The sequence below is a fragment of the Bos taurus genome, chromosome 17 (assembly GCF_002263795.3).
Source record: "Bos taurus isolate L1 Dominette 01449 registration number 42190680 breed Hereford chromosome 17, ARS-UCD2.0, whole genome shotgun sequence".
Taxonomy (NCBI): domain Eukaryota; kingdom Metazoa; phylum Chordata; class Mammalia; order Artiodactyla; family Bovidae; genus Bos; species Bos taurus.
This window is the reverse complement of record NC_037344.1, coordinates 25077704-25099358: the sequence shown is the minus strand read 5'-3', so window position 1 is coordinate 25099358 and position 21655 is coordinate 25077704. Positions and strand designations below refer to the sequence as shown.

The window sequence follows — 21655 nt, the reverse complement described above, 5'->3', positions numbered from 1 at the left end:
GGGATTTGATTTAGGTCATACCTGAATGGTCTAGTGGTTTTCCCTACTTTCTTCAATTTAAGTCTGAATTTGGCAATAAGGAGCTCATGGTCTGAGCCACAGTCAGCTCCTGGTCTTGTTTTTGCTGACTGTATAAAGCTTCTCCTTCTTTGGCTGCAAATATGTATGTACATATACACATATGCATATAAATTCTTAAAAATGTTCTAGTTGCTCGCATGTGTAGTCATTCAATCATGTCCTACTCTTTGCAACTCCATGGACTGTAGCCCACCAGGCTCCTCTGTCCATGGAACTTTCCAAGCAAGAATACTGGAGTGGGCTGCTATATCTTTCTCTAGGTATCTAATCTCCTACATTGGCAGGCAGATTCTTTATCACTGTGCCACCTGGAAAGCTCCTCAAAGGTTTCAGAGGTCCTCCTTATTTGGATTTCATTACTCAGAAACTCTCATCTAAACAGGACAATGACAGGAGCCAAGAAACCAAGGTTCTAATTGCCATTTTACCATTATTTCACTCTGTCACTTGAAACAAATCAATTAAACCTGTCTGAATCTCAGCCACCTCCTTTTTAAAATTAGGAACTAGATTAGATGATTTCTATGGTTGCCTCATGCTTTAACAGTCTGTGATGCTGATTACATTCTGGCTTGAGACCAAAAATCTTTAGTATAAGATAAGAGATACCACTTAATGACGCTGTGACCTTTATAAATGATATTCCCACAAATGTAAGAGGGGCAAAAGCTTGAAGGCATAGGATGAAAGGCTTATACTTCTCCAGGGAGCTATATAGTTCATCTCCTCACTTTATTCAGGGCTCTGTTAAAATATCCTCTCATCATAAAGGCCTTTTTTTGTTCCCTGAACATCCCATGTAACCAGTCACCTACTGTTCTCTGCACAGTACAATTTTTTATTTTTCTTTCTAACATCCCTGGCCACAAAGTATTTTACATTTTTAATATTTTGGATGTTTATAATCTTGTCCCCAATGTTAACTCCATGAAAGCAGTTTTGTTTTGTCTTGGTTTAATTCACAGCACTTCGAATAGAATAGTGCAAAGGTGCTCAGAGTTTGCTGACTGAATGATGCTTTCAACCATAGGTTCATGGACATAACTGGATCACAGAGGTGTGCTGACACTGAGTAGAAGAAAATGATGCTGGAAAAGTAACTTGCAACATGGCTATAGAAGCGTTGGTATAACATTCAAAAGCAGATCTAACAGAACTTTTTATGATGATGGAAATACTCTAGATTGGTGATGTCATGTCCTATTCAGTAATCACTATCAATTCAGTATTATGTCATCTGAGTGCTTCAAATGAGGCTGTGATTGAAGAACTCAATTTCTTTTATTACTTTTCAAATTAATTTTAAACTTAAATATAAATAGCCACATGGAACTAGTGGCTACTGTATTGACTTATGAAGTTTCTTAGGAATTTGAAATTTAAGACAACAGGAATCTATACAAGGTCTTCTAGAAGAAAAAATAATGGGAAAAGAACTATATTTTTGAAAAATGATAGTGAAAGTAACATTTAGAATGAATTGGAGTAGAGAGAAACTGGAAAGAAAAATGGCCACATAGAAACTTAAAAAAAATCTGAATGTTAGGAACTGAGATCAGTTGAACAGAAGGAAAAGAGATGACTGGGAAACATCAAACAGGCAGAATCAATAGGACTTCAGTGTTTTTAACTATGACCTCCTCATGTTTGCTGCTATAGGTAATTAGATGGATAACAATATAACCAACAAAAGAATCCAGGTAGTGGAGAAAAACCATACTTGTGCTAAGTGACATTTACTCAGGAAAAAAAAAAGTCATGTCATTTTGAATATGTTTTAAATCCAGATACCTACATCTCAATTATGGCCCAGAAAACACTTGTAAATTTAAAAAAGAAAAATATTTGCTTGCTTTCCTAGTTTGTCAAAAACAGAAAACAAGTCCAAAAAAGTTTGTATTCAATTTAACATTGACATTAAGTTAACACTTACATTAAGTTAAAACTGTTTCTACTGAAACTCTAATACTTTGGCCACCTCATGAGAAGAGTTGACTCACTGGAAAAGATCCTGATGCCAGGAGGGATTGGGGGCAGGAGGAGAAGGGGACGACAGAGGATGAGATGGCTGGATGGCATCACCGACTCGATGAACATGTGTTTGTGTGAACTCCGGGAGTTTGTGATGGACAGGGAGGGCTGGCGAGCCACGATTCATGGGGTCGCAAAGAGTCGGACAGGACTGAGCAACTGAACTGAACTGAACTGAACTGAACATTGAATGTATATGTATGTGTGTTTGCATGTATGTGCATATACATATATACATGCACACACAAACATATTCAAGTTTTGTAAGTACATGTAGTTCGAAAAATAATTTAAGATCTAAGATGTCATCAAATAATCCATTTTGTTCCTCTTTCTTATAAAAAGCCACCTGGGACAAGCAGCCATGTTTTTTGTTCTTTGTCTTTTTAATGGAGGAATATATATTTATTTTAGGCTCACATCTCAACAGTGAAACCCTTTCTATCACAACACAAGAAAAATTTCTCCCATATTGGCAACTATTTTTATATGGTTGGCAGGTTTCAATGAATCTGAGCATGAATAAAACACAACGACTCCACCGGATGAAAAGCTCATGAACTTCCGCTTTTAAGGATGAAGTAGAAAACAACCGTCAGATGTAAGAAAACCAAAGAATGATTTAATATTTCAGCAACAAAGAATGCTTGACCCTTATGTGCACTATTAAAATCTTCATATAACAAACTCATATAATGGGCCAGTCAGAATTTAGAAGCAAATAAAGTTTCTTGGCAGACTGAGGATTTTTGCCATCTGTATCTCAAAGCAGAAGGAAACATACCCTGCGTTCAGGCTCTGTAATAAGCATATGAAAGTCAAAGGTGCGTCTGTATATCCCAAGTGAAGTAAAAATGAAAAGAAATGCCTGCAGGGCTCATGTTCTGAATAAAACTATCTATATTTTGAGAAATTTCACTCTCTATGGACTTCTAATGATTACAACAGCAGGAGATGGAGCCAAAGAGACTCAAAGCAAATTGAAAAGCATGATTTTAAGAGAAACCCCCCAACACCCAGTAGAATGATAATATAGATTTACCCAGATTTCAATCTATATCCAGTAGTAAGACATATATTGAGACAATAGCAGCATGATAGAATATAATTCATCTGAGAAACTGATACATAATGGCCACCTTTTCTATTTTTCTTCTTCTGAAAGAGATGTGATTATAATTATAAAGCACAAAAATTATTTTAAAGAAGCATATGTACACTAGGATTGTAAATCTGGAAGCTACTAAAAATCTTCAAAATGAGATATAATACTAAAATATGACCATAGGTAGGAGAAATGTGCAGAAGAGAGTTTACCACTTACTAGGTTAATACAGGTCTGACAGATTCAATCTTATTTTGAGTAACTAAATTTTCATTAAAATTCTGTTTTATATGGATATTAGAGTTCTTAAGAATTAATTAAGGCATAAATTGTTCATAGCCTTAGCTAGAAGGGAAATGGAAATTAGAAAATCTCACAACTGTGAGCATATTTATCTGAAGGTACTCTATTAGTACAGATCTTGTATTTTCTTCAGAATTTATCAGTTCATTACTGTATTTCATCTTTTTGTGATAAAAATATATCTTTAGTCAAAAGATCTATATTCTCACTTTTTCAACACTACCCTTTCCCATCCCATAAGCTGAGAGGTGAAGCTTTCCTCATTGGCTTGGGTTGAGTATGAAAATTTGAAATCTGAGACTGTTTTAAAAGAATTATAAATGCAATAAAACTATGAAACTATTTTCAATATTTTTGGTAATTCAGGATATTTAAGTGAATACTATCATGGAATATACATGCACACCTATGGAATTATCAGATAACTAAAATTTTATCCAGCACTATAAGCTATTAAATATGTGAAAGCAATGTGAACTCAACATGAACTGCTGATGAGAGCTATATTGCTACAATGGCTTTGAAAAACTGTCACCATCTAATAAGCACATATCTCACATAAACCTGCAGCTATACTAGAATATATAAAAATTACTAACACTATTTATGATAGTCAAATACATATATATAACACACATATGCAACAAAAGTAAAATGAATAGCTTACGTTGTAAAGAAAATTAATGATAACCAGTCAGTGATACATATGATTCTTGTTGCTGTTGTTTAGTCACTAAGCCATATTCAACTCTTTTAGACCCCATGGACAGTAGCCCACTCCTCTGTCCATGCCATTTCCGAGGCAAGACTGCAGTGGGCTGCCAGTTTCCTCTCCAAGAGATCTTCCTGACCCAGGGATCGAACCCATGTCTCTTGCATTGACAGGCAGATTCTTTTCCACTCTGCACTGAGTCACTCTGCCTGCTAATGTGTATGATTCTTACAGGTATGATGTTAATTAAAGGAAGCATAACACAAAATAAGATATATAATTGTTTCATTTACATACAATTCACAAATATATAAAACTGTGTTATTTTACTACATGAGTAAAATTTTAAAGGAAAGTGAGGAAGTGATTCTCATAAAGTTCAGATAATCTTATGGATAGGGAGATGATTACTAAAGGAAACAGTGCATTTTCAGAGTGCTTAAAATGTTCTATGTCTCCATACCAGGGGTGGCTACTCAGCTTATCACTTTATTATTATTAATTATAGTGTATATCATGTATCACGTATTTCTCCATACTTTTGTTATATTTTACAATTTTAAAATGTTCTTAAAAATTCAGCCTTGATCACTGTCATTGGTTAAACAGTGGTTCCCCCAAAATATGTCCACCCAGAACCCCATAATGTGGTCTTATTTGGAAGATGGGAATTTGTAAATGTAACTAAGATAAGGATCTTGAAAGAAAATCGCCCTGGATGAGGATGGGTCCTAAGACCAATGAGAAATGTCTTTATAAGAAACAAAAAAAAAAGGAAAAGAGACACAAACACAGTGAAGAAGGCCATGCAAAGTGGAGTTGCCAACTCCAGTTCTGTTGGCAAAAGCCAAGGAAAACTGTGAGCCACTAGAAGCTAGAAAACGTCAGAAGGATTCTTCCCTGGAGCCTTCAGAAGGAGTCAAAACCTTGACTTTGGACTTATGGCCTTCACAACTGTTGAGAAAACAAATTTTTGTTATTTTAAGCTACTAAATTTGTGGTCATTTGTTACAGCAGCCCTTGCAAATGAATGCAGGCATTCTGTAGACAGTATTATAGAGTGAGTCCTGTAGATCTGAGGCTGTGGAATTGGCCTTGGTTACAATTCTGAATCAAGCATTTACAAACCTTGGACAATTCATAGTACCTTTTACTTCTAGTTTTCCCATGTATAGAATGAGAATAACATTATCAACTGGAAAATGTTGCAGTAAAGGGAAAATTAAGTAATTTAAAAACCTTGATACACTGCTGCATATGAAGGGCCCAGACAATTACACACTTATACTCTCTCCTCACAATGAGCTACAAATAATGAACTGTTCTTGAGGTAAGACCATCGTATGAGATGAATGTGTTAGATAACTGTTATGATACTATAAATTTAAATTAAATTAACTTGCCTTGGACTCATTTCAGGAACACCAAGCAGTTGGCCCCAGCAGAGGCTTAATTCCATGAAGTAAAGGTGCTTCTCTAGTCTAGTTTACACCTCTGCTCTCTGTTATTTATTTATATTTGGACTTATTCTGCTAGTATACATCAGGTTTCCCTGGTGGCTCAGTGGTAAAGAAACTGCCTGCCAATGCAGAAGACCCAGGAAGATTCCCTGGAGAAGGAAATGGCAACCCACTCCAGTATTCTTGGAGTGAATATTCTCCAGTATTCTGGAGAATCCCATGGACAGAGGAGTCTGGCAGGCTATAGTCCATAAGGTCACAAAAGTGTCAGACACGATTTGGTGACTAAACAACAAGAACAAAATATACATCCGTCTTTCACTATTAGTCAGTGAAAAATGATACCAGAGAAACAGAAATAATCTCAATACATTCGAAGAATCAGGCTTTTAAGCTAAACTTTATACCATGAAAAATCCACTTAAATGAAGATTTTAGGGAGAAACAAACTGTTGGTCCTTCCCTAAGAAGAAACCATCCTTTTTTTTTTTCTTTTTCTATTCTGTACACTTATTTGAACATCTAGTGTAATAACATGGCTCTAAAGAATAAAACCATCTGACAATATAGTCACCAACTACACAGACATCTAGGGCACCTTCTTCATACAGACAAAATTAACTGCAATAAAACATTACCATAGGGTTTCCCTGGTGGTTCAGACGGTAAAGAATCTGCCTACAATGAGGGAGACCTGGGTTCGATCCCTGGGTTGGGAAGATCCCCTGGAGGAGGGCATGGCAACCCACTCCATTATCCCTGCCTGGAGAATCCTCATAGACAGAGGAGCCTGGCGGGCTACAGTCCATGGGGTCAGAGAGTTGGACATGACTGAGCACACACAAAACATTACCATAGTCATTATAAGCGAACTTTTATTTAAAATTTTAAATGATCGTATACAAAATAAAGCTAAATATATTGAAATGTAAAGCCCTCCCCTTTTAAGCAGTGTTTAAAAAGTTTTTCTCCACTGAAACCTTACAAATATACTGTCCTTTCTGACTAAAACCATCTATTAACCTTCACTGAGCTCCTTAACTTCTGTTTTTTTAAAGAGAAAGTAGTAAGTTGGACGGCAGTTCAAAGTTGAGATGCTTCATAAATAAGAAGATAGTAAGGTGGGTTGGGGTTATAAGTTGACATAGAGGCTTAGAGTAAAATTCTCAGCTTTGGAATTTAGCAACTCTGTGTCTCAGTTTAAGTTATTTAATCTTCCAGGCCTAAGTTTATTCACTTAAAAAATTAAGATGGTAATAACACCTATAGCAAATAGTGCATATAAAAGCATTCAGTTCAGTATCAACAGCATCACTTAATAAATATTAATTGGTCATCAGTCTTACCATGTCCTTCTTTTTTTTTTTACTCACCTCTTTCTGAATTCACTTTAGTGTCCTCTCCCACAAAACCTAAACTTCTGGACTATGGTCCCTACCACTCTCACCTTTCAGGCAAGCTTCTTGAAGGATTGGTCTCTCTTTTTAGGGCCTCATCTGCCATTCATTGCTCAATCCACAAAAATCTGACTTAAAAATAAGGTTTTTAATATACATACTGTGATTCACACATATCTATATTTGCAAATGCAATCTATACGCCAGTGACTTAATTTAGGACTGTTAGATGCATACTCCATCCTCCATTCCCTCACTTTTATTTAAATATAGTAAGTTATTTTTACCTGCCATGATACCACACAGAATAAAGGACCACAAATATGATCAAATTGTGGTAAAAGAGATGAAAAAGGAATGGGTTGGAAGTTGACGAGGTCTTTTTCTAAGGGAGGAGGTATGCTATCCTCCTCTCTTCCTTTGTTTTACTACCAGAGACACCACTGTGATTAAGTGTCTACATCAGAAATTTTGGACCCTGTAGAGGAATGCACACCCTGGGATGGCAGAATAGAGATGCAGAAGGAGCCTCAATGACATTTTAGAACTCATTTCAGGCAATGTTGCCTTCCACCATGCTCTTCCACAAGATTGAAATAAATTTATTTAAGCACGTGTGGTAAGAGAATATTACTGTTCTGTGCAGTTGGGTGAATCCAATCAATTCTATATATTTAAACCAGAAAGTGAAAGAGGAGAGTGAAAAAGTTAGCTTAAAGCTCAACATTCAGAAAACTAAGATCATGACATCTGGTCCCATCACTTCACGGCAAATAGATGGGAAAAACAGTGAAAACAGTGGCAGACTTTATTTTGGGGGGCTCCAAAATCACTGCAGATGGTGACGGCAGCCATGAAATTAAAAGACACCTACTCCTTGGAAGAAAAGTTATGACCAACCTAGACAGCATATTAAAAAGCAGAGACATTACTTTGCCAACAAACGTCTGTCTAGTCAAAGCTTTGGTTTTTCCAGTAGTCATGTATGGATGTGAGAACTGGACTATAAAGAAAACTGAGCACCGAAGAATTGATGCTTTTGAACTGTGCAGTTGGAGAAGACTCTTGAGGGTCCCTTGGACTGCAAGAAGATCCAACCAGTCCATCCTAAAGGAAATCAGTCCTTAATATTCATTGGAAGGTCTGATGTTGAAGCTGAAACTCCAATACTTTGGCCACCTGATGCAAAGAGCTGACTCATTTGAAAAGACCCTGATGCTGGGAAAGATTGAGGGTGGGAGGAGAAGGGGACAACAGAGGATGAGATGGTTGGATGGCATCATCGACTCAATAGGCATGAGTTTGAGTAAACTCCGGGAGTTGGTGATGGACAGGGAGGCCTGGTGTGCTGCAGTCCATGGGGTCGCAAAGAGTCAGACACGACTGAGTGACTGAACTGAACTCAAGCCAGATCTCTCTGAGGAGCTCCAGTCCTATATATAGGTTGCTATTTAGTATTTCAAAAGAACCTCAAGGTTAATACATTTGAACATGTGTTTTCTCCAAACTTCTTGCTTATATTTCCTTTCTCAATTAACCATGCAAAGACCTGCCCATTTATTCAAAGTGGGCATAGTCAAAAGAGAAATTCCCCTGGCCCATTTGACTGAAAGAGATTAGAGGATTCTGCTCTATGAAAATTAGCACAAAATAAATGATCTCTAGACACTGATATTTAAGAATCCCCAATTAAATGACTCTCCCTAACATTAGGGATGTGCTGCATTCTCATGCTGACCTTGCACACACAGCATCCAATCAACCCTTTTATTTTGAGCATTAAATCAACATTTTAATTCTGCATTTAAACTGACTGGATGAGCACCACACATAAATAATTCTCGAATTAAAAAACAGTGAATAAAATCAATAAAGAGAAAAGCAAAGGGAATTGGGGGATGATGCGATGATGATGAAAGAAAGCTCTCCATTGATAGTCACTGCAGAATGCAATAAGATGCTAAAGTTGGAAGTAAAAAAGAAGAAAGCAAGAAAGAAACTAGATTACCTGATTTACATGATATATTTGTACTGAAAGAATTTTTGGCACTTCCGAGAATTTGGAGTGATAAGGATATACAAACTAAACACATAATAAAGCAAGTGATTAACTCCAGATAAAGTATCACATAAGAAAGCAATTATATTCATAATATACAGTATTTAGCTCAGATAGAAATACTTACAAACACATATTAATGTAATGACTGAATAACATTTTAACCAAAAGTTATGATAAACCTCTAATGAAAAAATGGAGGTAGAGAAAATGTGTTTTCATATGAATGAACAGACTGCTAAAAAAAAAAAAAAGCTTCTACTCTGGGACATTAATGGATACATAGAATGTAAAACTGAGAAATCCATAAATAGAAATAGAAACAAGCCATTTAGGTATATATGTACAAATACCAAAAGAAAAATCCTCTGAAGTTCAAATACTTGCCCCTGATGATTGGGTATCTTGAGTGAGGAGAATAGGAGCAGAAGAACTCAAATTTTTGCACAGTGTACTATTTGGTTAAGATGTATAGGTGGCTCAGACAGTAAAGAATCAGCCTGCCGTGCAGGTGACCCAAGTTTGATCCTTGGGTTGGGAAGGGAATGGCAACCCAGTCCAGCATTTTTGCCTGGAGAATTCCATAGAAAGAGGAGCCTGGCAGGCTAAAGTCCATGGGGTCACAGAGAGCTGGACACAGCTGAGTCACTAACACATACATACACACACACGCTAATTCATTATAACTGAAAAAATTCAAAAATAGTTATTTTTAAGAAACTATAATAACTTTAAATATGTTATCTAAAAGACAACTATTTCTTAGGAAGATAAATGCTATAATTAACAAGTGAGTTGAAACTGTCATATCAAAGTGATTGAAAAATAATGCTTTGAACATTTTCAACTATTAAACCTTTGAAAACTGCTTGATCTTGAACTATTTATACTTTTCCTCTCTCATTTTTTATGCTATTTATTTGTTTGGCATGCTTTTTTCCACTGTGCCAAAATAGTTCAACGTTAGATTCACATTTTCAGAAATTCTAAATTAATCAAATGTGAATTACTACATAATACATGCTGAACAGCAAAATTCCAAATGCTGGCATAAATTCTGCCTTTGAACCAATCTCAACTGTAAAGGAGCAAAACTGAAAATAATCTCCATAAAAGTCCAATATTTTATGACAAAAACAAAAAAAATTCACTATAAGACCAAAAAATATCTTCAGTATCTATCTCCGCTGAGGTAAGAAGCGCAAAAAACATTAACAAAATGTTCCTTATGCATTATCAATAGATTTCAAATCTGCAATTTATATCCCTCCTGTCATGTGTTAATTTTAAAAACAGTTACTCTGCTTTTTTACTAGAGTGAAAGGGAAATGAAAACCTTTTCGCAACTGGCCTAGTATAATGCATTTGCAAAGGTGAAATCTTAAAGAGAAATGGAATGGGGCACAGGAAATCAAAAGAGTTTAAGGATGTAACTATAACCAGGGAATAAAAGGTCATTCAGTTTTGCAAAAAATCAAAGCAGTCTCTGACGCATCTAATTAATGAATAAAATTCTTATTTCTTTTACAATAGACCTTTAAACTATTTCCACTCAGCAGTCTCGAAATGATTTCACTAGGAGGTACTGGAGTTACTGAGCTGAAATGGCAGCTGCTATTTTTCTCGGTTTCCTTTATTTAGTAAAAGGACTGGTAACTTTACATTTGGTTTCCACACACTTCTCCACTGGCAACTCCCCTCTGTTTTGTCTCTCCCAAAAAAGTTTAATCTAATTTAGAGTATTCAAAGGGGAAAGAATTAACTTTTCTAAAAGTAATTAAAAGCATGATGCCTTTTATTCACTTGCTTCTAAATTAGGACTGCCCTTTCAAAGAAATATTAAGCTGAAACAGATAAAGTTCATCTTAGTAAATACTACAATTATCTAGGGAAGGAAGGATCTATATGTGAGACAAGCTCTTATACCTGTGGTTTAGCAATATCCACATGAAAAGAAGATTAAGCAGCTCTCAAACTGCATTTGAACTGTTCAGTAGATGTCAGCATATTAAATTCCTTACTCTTAAAGATCAACGAGATATATTTTCATATTTGAATACCTTCTTATCATAAAAATACATTCAGTGTCTTCCTGGTAACAAAACAGGATTGATATTGATCCTAGATTTGACCACAGATTTACAGGCTTCAACAAAATATTACTTAGGAGAAAAAATATACTCTGGAATTTTTTTTAGTGAGTCATTGTGGAGAACACAACGAAATCAAATAAAGTGGAGAGACATGAAAAAAGTGAAAAATGCTCTGATTCAATTAACTAAGGGCAAGCTCCCTTAGACTTTTCACAACTAAAGATTCTTCTGAGGATACAACTACGCTAATTAAATAGGTACCTTTGTGCTTCTTAATTACTTTCATCTCTCCCAGAAAGGTATTATATGAAATTTCACATCCATTCTACAGAAGCTAAAATACAATACTGAAAAAAAACTAAAACACAGTTTTAACTCTATGGGATGAAATTAAGTTAGAAACTAGACATCCACAGGTAAGTATGTATAAGATAATTCTACATATGCCGTAATAAAATAGAACTCATTGTGTGTAGGTGGAAGAGTGATTTACACATCAATATTTGAATGTTTAGAAAGATTAGAAATGCATTCATTAATTGCATTGCAAATCTATAAAGTGTAAGAAATTCTTTTTTTTTTTATTTTATTTTATTTTTAAACTTTACAAAATTGTATTAGTTTTGCCAAATATTGAAATGAATCCGCCACAGGTATACATGTGTTACAGAAAGAAAACAGGTTGTTGCAGCAAACCAGTAAGACAGAAATAGTACAACTAAAAAAATAGAGTGAATAAAATATATAATGGTATAACTGATGCATCCATGTTTAAAAATAAAGTCATCCCTACAAAGTAATTTTATTTACAAAAGAACCTTAAAAATTTCACAAACTACTTAAATATATCAATGTGAACAATTGTTATTAATAATGCAATTTGTTATTAACTCCACATAAAGGACTACTGTGCTGAAATAATTCCGAAATGTATTAAAATATCTGTCTTATTAAGAGGAATATAGGCAACAACATGTAACATTTTCTCTGTCATCATTATGACTATCACATATGTAGCACCTCACTGAATTAATCCAGTTTGTGTCTCTGCTTCGAAACCTAATGAGATTTGTACATCTGTCTTCACAATCATCCATTTCCCCTTTCCTATATACAGCTGTAATCCAGAAAGGACTAGTCATTCTCAAACTAGGTATTGAGACTAACCATATCACAGTTCCACTTTTCATACGAAAACATTTTTATCCAGGACTTTATAAGTATTTAGCACAATGTCCCAAACATAAAGGAGTTCATTTCATATTAATATTTTTTTAATATGTGAGTAAATGAATGTATGTAGTTAGTAAGCAAATAAATAAGCAAGCGTGGGAGACAGGCATACTGATAAAATCAAACAATGAAATTTTAGCAAGAAAAAACCATCCAGAGAACTACAAGAGTGAGCATTTTATACTTACAGATTTTGTATGGACAGAGGACATAATTTGTTCTACGACCACTGCTCGTCCAGTTACATACCTGAATGAATTGAGAGAAACCTTAGGAAACCTTATAGGCAACACACCCTATACTATTGGCAGACAGCACATTCTAGAAGAGTCTATCATATTGACATTTAGCTTGTTGATGCATTTTTCATTACAACTTGAAGGCAAGTCATATTTTTGTAAAGGTCAATGGAGGTAGGCACTTAAAGCACTCAAGTTTGACAAAGTTATTCATCATCAGTTTTTCTAGGAAATGTACTTGTTCAAATGACAGTCACTAGACATTGCTTTGCTTTTAATTTCCTTTGTTATTATTGTTTAACTATTCCCCATGGAAGATAAAGGTTTTGTTGAGGCAACCAAGAAATTCTTCTAAAGTCTCCTGCTGGGGACTTAATAACCTAAACCCAGTTTTCCCCTCCACCAACACATCTTTAAATACTACCTTTTGTTTCTGGTGGGGGGAAAAAAAAAGCAACTATCAAAAAATTGAAACCTACTCTACGTCCCATGTAGACATCCCTTTATTTTTAAAACCTCCTTGTCATTAAATGACAGAGTTGTTTTAGTGGTTCTCCCCCTAATTTAGTGTTAGGGGCAAATTGCCTAGTGGGAAAACATTCAATTTAGTGGATAATGAGAAATCTACTTTAAAGCAACTCCTAAAGGAAACCTTAAAAAAGAACATCTCAAGTTGTGTTTGTTTTCTCTTGTCATGGCAAAACAACCATAGCCAGTTACTAAGAACTCAATCTATTTCATGTCTGAGTTCTATTACCCTCACAAATTTGAGAAGGAAAAATTGCTCTCCTTAATTTTAAATTAAGAGATATTCTTAACTTGTTCTTCTTTTCCTATTCTCCATGGTACTTTTCACTTTCCAACATACTGGTTTATTTATTAAACACACACACACACACACACACACACACACACAAAAGCAGTTGAGAACACCTATTTTATTCATAATGTATTCCAAACACCCTAGTATATCATGGTGGTGGTGAGTTGCCAAGTAGTGTTCGACTCTTTGCGACCCCATGGACTGTAGCTGCCAGGCTCCCCTGTCCATGGGGATTTCAAGCCAAGAATACTGGAGTGGATCAAAAACACATCTCCTGCACTGGCTGGCGATTCTTCACCACTGAGCCACCAGAGAAGCCCCGAGTACACGGTAGGTGCTCCATATGTATTTCCTGAATGAATAAATGAATTAATCAACCATCCAAAATGTCTTGCCATTTTTCATTTCAAATTCAAATCATATGGCACATTACATGTTATTAACTTTGGAAGGACCCTATAGCTGATAAATTTGAGTTCATAAAAGTAAAAGATCTAAAATCTAGATTATAATACAGCTCTATGTAAGCACTATATAAAGAAACAACCTAAAGAAATGATCTTTTTGTTTTCTCTTAGGCTTTAGCTAAATAAGCAAAATAAGTCAGCTGTAATTATATTGTAATATCTGCATCTTAAAGATATTTATTTATTTTTTATTAAACCTAAGCATCAATAGTGGGAAGGATTGAGATCTCAACCAAAACTTTCTTAGGGAGACATATCCAGTGGGACTAGGTTAGCACTAAGCATATCTGTTTCAAGTGAAAAGATACTCATACTTAACTTGCTATTTCACTCAGAAGCTATCCAGGAAAGTAACTTATTCAAAAACAGCGAAGATAAAACCTGGGGCCCATTTCATTTCTCCAACCCAAAAAGGAGGCTATGGGTTCACCTCCTATTTTAGCAGATGTTCATGCCTTCATTTTATTTTAAAAATGAACTTAATACATTTAGCTAATGTCTCCTTGGGTTTCTAGAGGTTTGTTTCTATTTCAAACTCCAAATGCCTAAGAGCACTCAGACTTCAGAATGCTAGAGAACTTACACCTCATCAAAAAACAATAAATTTCATTGGAAAGTACTTTGAAAATACTCAAGTTTAGAGAATTTATCTTACTGACCTTGGAAAAGGGCAAGGAAAAAAAATTTGAAGAAACAGTTTCTGAATTTCTTTGTCTGCTTATTTCATTTTGTAATTCATCATGCTTATACATCAGCTTGAGAGAACCACATGATCCTAAAACAACTGGCCAGCAGTAAAGTGAGCATTTGCAAGCAAGCACATCTTCTTGAAAATTATAAGCTACATATGGGCCAATAATTGCAGAGTAATTGAGTGCATTAAGATAAACAAATTATGTTGGCAGAGAGGACAAAGCCAACAAACAAATAGGAAATACTGGAGAAAATATAAATCCAAAGTTAGGATTGCTTACTTCTCCATGCAGTAGTGTGTAATGTCAACCCTACACTGCTAATTACTGTCTTGATCCTGGGTAAGTATCCCATCTACTCAGCTCTCAGTGTTCTTCTCTATACATGAACAATTTGAATTAGATAAAAAGATTTTAGTTTAAAAGGGAAAGGGGTGTGGTATTTCACAAAGTTCAGTAAGTAAATTAAAACAACAGGAAAACTGCAAGACACCAGGTCAGACCTGCTTACCTCTTAGGCTCTCACTTCCACTATTCCTGCCCTCCCCCTGCCACTCCTACCCCATCTGTCTGTGGGTAACTTTCAGGAAACCCTAGATGCACTTTGTCAAAATCTCTGGAAGAAATGGTTTCAATGGACAGCTAACTTTCTTATTCTCCATGAGGTGCCACAGTATGGCTATAGATCATCAATTTAAGCTTATTCTGTTTTGCTACATCATTCATAATTGTATTATTGTTCTCATGAATATAATGCATTTAGAGTGGATAGCAGGCATAAAGAATAGCAATTGTGTACTTAACATGCTCAAAGATAGCTATCCCACCTCAGGACAGTAAATCAAGAAAGTATTGCATTTTTACAACTTAGCAATCAAATCGTATTTGCCTATAACTTTTATTACAGAAAATGTAAAGAGACAATAAAAATTTCTCTGTCTTTGGTTTGATATATAATTCTGAAAAATCCTTTCAGCATTAAAATTCTGATTTTAATATTAAGTCAACTGCTAGGTGAATATTATACTCTTTCTAGTATATCTTTATTTGATAACATTAAAAATAAACTTCTTAAAAATGTTTCAGAATAAACCTGATACTTAAAACACTTTTTTTTTAATCTAATGGAGTTTATTTCATGCTCTTATAGTGACAAAAAAAAGGAAGGAGGGGTTTAAAATGGGGCTAAAGAGACAAAAAGCTAAAAAATAAATTTGATAACCAACTGAAATATCTTCTATATACCTGCAATAAAACATGGAATTTAGCTGTGTATACTGCCACCTATAATTCACCAAACTATAACACATTTCTCTCAAATAAAAGAAGGAAATGTACAAATGCTCTTGAACACAAGAAAAATTCTGCAGTGACTCTGTGACCATCAGCAATTTAAGACAGCACCATATTAAAATAATGTCCTTAAATGCCATAGCCTTTTTTCTCTATCCATTTTATTCTTAATTATTACAGTTGAAATAAAACTCTAACAATAATAACATTTCTGTCTTTACATCTAAAACTCATCTTCATATGTGGGTAAAATTTAAGAGCATAGAAATAAAAAGAGGAATTCCTATTACAATTTCCATCTACGAATCAGATATTATGTTCCCATGCATGTATATCCTTATTTTAAACACAAAAACATTGCATAGTTATGAGAATGCCAGCTAAATCCAAACTACTCACTTAAGGAGGAAGAAGAGCAGGTTTTTAGAGGGGGCTTTATTTTTAAATTGTAATTAAAATTTCCCATCTCAATAGAGCTTATTTCATAAGTGTTATTAAAAAGAATCATGGTAAAGAACAATAGATCTTTAAAATAAGTAAATCATATAAATCATATGTTCTAGGATGATATCTACTCATTCCTGCCTTTCCAAGATAAACACAGTCTTAAATTATTTCAGTTCTATTGACAGAAGAAATATAGTTAATCTGACAAGGAATAATACACTAAAATACAAATAAATGAAGAAACAGAAACTTTTAGAAAAATACGAATGTGAATTCAGTAAGAAATAACCATACAACAACCAGTAACTTAGTTTCTTCTATCAGAAGAAATTGTCAAAACGATCTATGCATGTTAGAAGCATTCCCAGCATTCCAAAAGGACTCTCCATTAGGAATCTGAAAAACAGGTCATTATTTAAGGATTCTCCAACTGAAAGAGGGCTTCCCAGGTGGCCTAGTGTTAAGTATCTGCCTGCCAATGCAGAAGACACAGGAGACACCAGTTAGATCCCTGGATTTCTGGATTGGGAAGATCCCCTGGAGAAGGAAATGGCAACCCACTGAAGTATTCCTGTCTGGAGAATCCCATGGACAGAGGAGCCTGGTGGGCTACAGTCCATGTTGTCGCAGAGTCAAACACGATTGAGCACACAACTGGAAGAAGCCTCTTCCTAGAGTTTCTAGAACCTCAGTATCAAAAACTGGGATTTTTTTTTTATCCAGCTAGTGAAGAATATATATAAAGTTTAACAGTCCTAATTCCTTCTCTTTCCAACGTCAAAAGGGACTCACCATGCTGTTAACAGACATGTCTGACCTGTGAATCCTTGAGTTCCCCTTCCAGAATCTGCCTGTGTTGTCACCATTAGCATTTCGGTGGAGACAGGCTACTGAGCAGCAGCTTCCAGGAAAGGATGACAGCTCTGCTCCAGAAGCGCTTCCTGCTTCTGCTGTCCCTTAGATATTGAGGTTTTCTTTTGTTTTGTTTTGTTTTGTTTTTCTCTTCTGCTTTCTGGAATAAATTTGAACAACAGGACATTAAACACTTTTAAGAAACTTAACTGGAGGGATGTAAATCCTCTATATGTGAACGGTGGTTTTCAATTCTAAATGAAAAAGCGGTATGAAAAGGATAACCTCACTAACTTCCCTCAGGAAAACAAAACTTGGGTACTGCGACACTGATTTCCTGTAAATGCGTGATTTACATAAGACAGAAACTGACCAATGAACAGCTGCCATCAATCCTGCTCAAGCCAATGAACTTACCGCTTGAACTGCGGCTGGGCTCCCGCTGCGGACCCTCTACAGACTTGAGCCTGGGTTGGTGCAGTTGGCATTTCCCAATTGTAATTCTTCTGCTGTTCTGGAATGAACTCAATTTCTGGTAATTCAAGCTTGACTCAGTTTACTTCATTATTCAGGCTGATAGATACTACTGTAGATCTAGTTATTCCGTGGTTTTATATTTGAATTAATGCTCAAATCCACCCGGAGTTCATTTTTGTATATTGCAAGATGAAAAAGTCAATCTTTCCGTTCATCACAGACATGGAACTTTTCCATTGTAAATCAAGCAAACATATAGTATCCTCCAACTCTGATCCATCCTGTTTCACTGATACATTTTTATATTTTCTTACATGGAAAAATACAGTTGTATCTACTCTGCCCTTTTTCTTTCTTATGTGTGTGTACTTTATATTTACACTTAAACCCTTTCATTCTGGTCAGCTAATCCTGGTTTTATTAGCCTGTGAAAAACCTCTCAGATTATTCTTAATCCTTCATGTATAAAATAATTATGACCTAATTACAGAATTGTTTCTAAAGTCCATCATATCTAAGCCACAAACAATACAGGTCTGTCAGTTATGAAAAAGGAAACTGGGGAATAAGAAAAGGAAAAAATACACATACTATGGTAATCAACAGTTCTTTTTGGAACTGACATCTCTTCATTTCAGGAGACTTGAAGAACAGAAGCTAAAAGCAAGACAGTGTCCCCTCTGACTTAAAATTCAGGATATTCATTGCTTTGAATCTAGCAAGTCAATCAACCTTTCTTTTAAACTTAACCCCGAAACATTTATAAATTATAATATCTCCTGATTCTACCTATGGCAGCAAATGTCCTCCTATCTCAGTCATATTTACTTTTAACATCTTAACATTCTAATCCTGGGGGACTGCTTCTTAGCTTGCCATTCTGACCTTATAAAAACAATAAAACAATTCAGAATACTAGCCATTGTACTTATTCTAGTCATAGTTATACAGTCAACATAGTATATACAAAATAAGATGAAAACTAGAAAACAAAGAACATTATAAGTTGATAATGTCACTTTTGAGTAGTAGCAGTTCTGAGAGAGAAGGAATGCATTTCATGAGCTGTAAATGAGAGATCAAGTGTTTTGAACACACTTGTACAGTGAATTTTCCATTTTAATTTGGGTTTCTTCTGAAATAACCCACTTCAAAGACCTTTCTCAAATACAGATGATTAAGAATATAGCCTGTGGAGTTGAGTATAACATCTTAGATATATTTTAAAGATGAATAAAGTGGAAAGTTAAAAGGTCAAGCATTCATTCATTTAGTCAGCACATCTTTATTAAGCATTGGTAATGCAGCCAACAACACTATCAAAAGTGGGACCATTCAGCCGAATGTTTGTTAGGTTCCTTGGGCTTATGCAACGCATTTCTCCCTTATTTGCTTAGCAGAATAAAAATACGTTTTTGTTAAATTAGATACTTGGTTAGGTAGTCTAACCAGACAAGGTTTTTACAGTATTTTGAGAAAAGCAGCCATCATCACATCACTATTAAATTACAAGCAGCAGCCAGGATTCTCAAATATATATGCTAATGAATAAGCAATAATATTAGGTTTTATTATAATTCTAAGGCTGAGCACTGGCTATTAGCCCAATCCATACCAAAAGCATTACTCAGGTGTGAAAGCTAAATGAGACTCTCACCCAACTCTGCTGACCTTAAATTTGGCCAAATTCTTGTGGGTGGGGATAAAGAGGAATAAATCCAATGAAACAAAATTGAAGCTGCCTTGAGATTCATGGGGTCGCAAAGAGTCAGACATGACTGAGCGACTGAACTGAACTGGCATCATAGATGTAAGTAACTGGGTCCAAAGTCAGGATGTTGGCCTGTAATTGAAAAGCTCAATTTGCTGTTTTTATGATCTCCATAGAAAAGCTTTTTGCTATCACTATTTTCACTTCTTTACTGTGCAAGTCCTTCTCACCTGCTTTAGAAATGTTTTTTCTGCTTATCTGTATAGTACTGTTGCCTTTAAAATCATAACACAAACTGCCCTTTTCTAGAAATCTTTGCTTAATTGTTTTTATTCTAGTCTTTTCTATATTTCCCATGCACTCAGCATTCATAGTCATTAGATGTTTAAATGTATTTTTATGCCATTTAATGAATGTATCTAAACATTTTATATGCATTCTTTATAAAATTGATGATGAATCCTGGAGAAATATATCCATGATTTACATTTATTTTCTATTCTTTAAGTATTTGTATGGCTCTGCTCCTATCACACCAGCACCAATGTGTTTTTGTTTTCTAAAAGTATAATGAGTTACTAAGGAGAATACTAATAACAGCAATGCTAGACACAGATATAGCAAAAGAGGAGAATGATAAAGAGAAAGGCTTGAGGCTCAAAATTGGTCATTCTAATAAATTCATTCTATCTTAAGTGATTTTTAGCAATTTGTTTTTAATCTGGAGAATTTTTGTACCCATTGACATAATATCAGTTCAGTTCAGTCGCTCACTTGACTATAGTAGTATATACTGTATTAAGGAATTAGAGGGAAAATAGTGACTATATCAAATAAGAGTTTTTGAATCCTAAAATGTGAACTTTCTGGTGGCTCAGACAGTAAAGAATCTGCCCACAATGCAGGAGACATGGGTTGGATCCCTCAGTCTGGCTGATTCCCTGCAGAAGGGTATAGCAACCCACTCCAGTATTCTTGCCTGGAAAATCCCATGGACAGAGGAGCCTGGCAGGCTACAGTCCATGGGGTCACAAAGAGTCAGACACGACTGAGCAACAAACACTTTCACACAATCCTAAAATGTTGATAATTATAGAATTAAAACAACAGTATTTTATAATGAAACACCATGTTTTCATTTAAATGATTTTCTGAATCTACACGTTTTATCATATAAACTAAAACATATCGAAAATTTAAACTTATCTAGAAGAAAATTAAAGTGTTAAAATAAAACAACATGATTATGAAGAGAAGCTCATTGACTTTTATATTTTGATGTTTAATTAACATTTAGCTAGTTTGATCTTCTTCACTTATGATTTGTGTTCTCTTTAAAATTATAATATCCTGCAAAACAAGGACAATGCAAAATTGTCCTCAAAGTAAATACTTTAGTATGGATTTCATGAAGAAAAAAAAACACCAAGAAAATCAATATTAATTATTCTCAATAAATATTTAAGGACTATCTCATTCAAAACATCTTGCTATAATATTATTTAACATTTATTAAAAGTCTACTATGGGCTAAGAGTTTTACATATATCATTTCAATTTAAGCCTCACAATGACTCAATAAGGTCAATTTTTGTCATATTTTAACAGATGTTTAAGATGTTTAACACACTTTGATAATGTTTCAAAGGAGTTAAGTAATTTGACCAAGTTCAGATATTTGCAGAAGCAGGGATTTAAGCCCAATTTGGTTTAATTCTTCATAATTTACTGTATCATCACCCACCACAGTTAGGTGCCTTCAGAAATAAGTAACATATAGAACCTTCCTTAGAGGGCCTACATTACACATACTCTGAGTTATTGGGCACACTTCTAAAAGAAATACAATATTTTTCTTCTATCAGTACTTATTACCAAAATAGTAATACATATTTTATACTTACAGTAAGTAAATAAGATTCCATCATCTTCTTCCCTTGGTGATTTCTTCCTATATTTAAAATTGTTTTTAAGTCATTTCCTTTCATTTCCTGCAGGCACAGATTATCAAATAAATTCCATTGTTTGATTTTCAGAAATTTCAAATTTAAACAATCTTTTTGGAGTAACATTGAAGAAATTAGTATGAAAATGATGGTTGAAATTTTGCTTAACAAAACACTCTTTCCCTTTTAAAGATCAACTCAGAAATACATACAAAAAAAAAAGAATATTTGTGC

At 34.7% G+C, this 21655-nt stretch overlaps 1 protein-coding gene across 8 annotated transcripts in view; it reads right to left on the bottom strand.

The window, feature by feature from the left end:
- LOC112442020 (craniofacial development protein 2-like) overlaps positions 1–21655 on the bottom strand; it is a 43393-nt gene that overhangs the window by 15346 nt on the left and 6392 nt on the right. For 4 of the 8 annotated variants that reach the window (XM_059876259.1, XM_059876261.1, XM_059876260.1 and 1 more), the window contains 3 exons: positions 21380–21466; positions 17253–17447; positions 12663–12723 (listed from right to left, as the gene is read on the bottom strand). The gene's annotated coding sequence lies outside the window, so the exon portion shown is untranslated. Of the gene's footprint in view, positions 1–12662; positions 12724–12744; positions 13889–17227; positions 17448–17704; positions 20556–21379; positions 21467–21655 lie in introns of those variants that run through there. The other 4 variants (XM_059876262.1, XM_059876264.1, XR_009491013.1 and 1 more) reach the window with 4 other exon arrangements.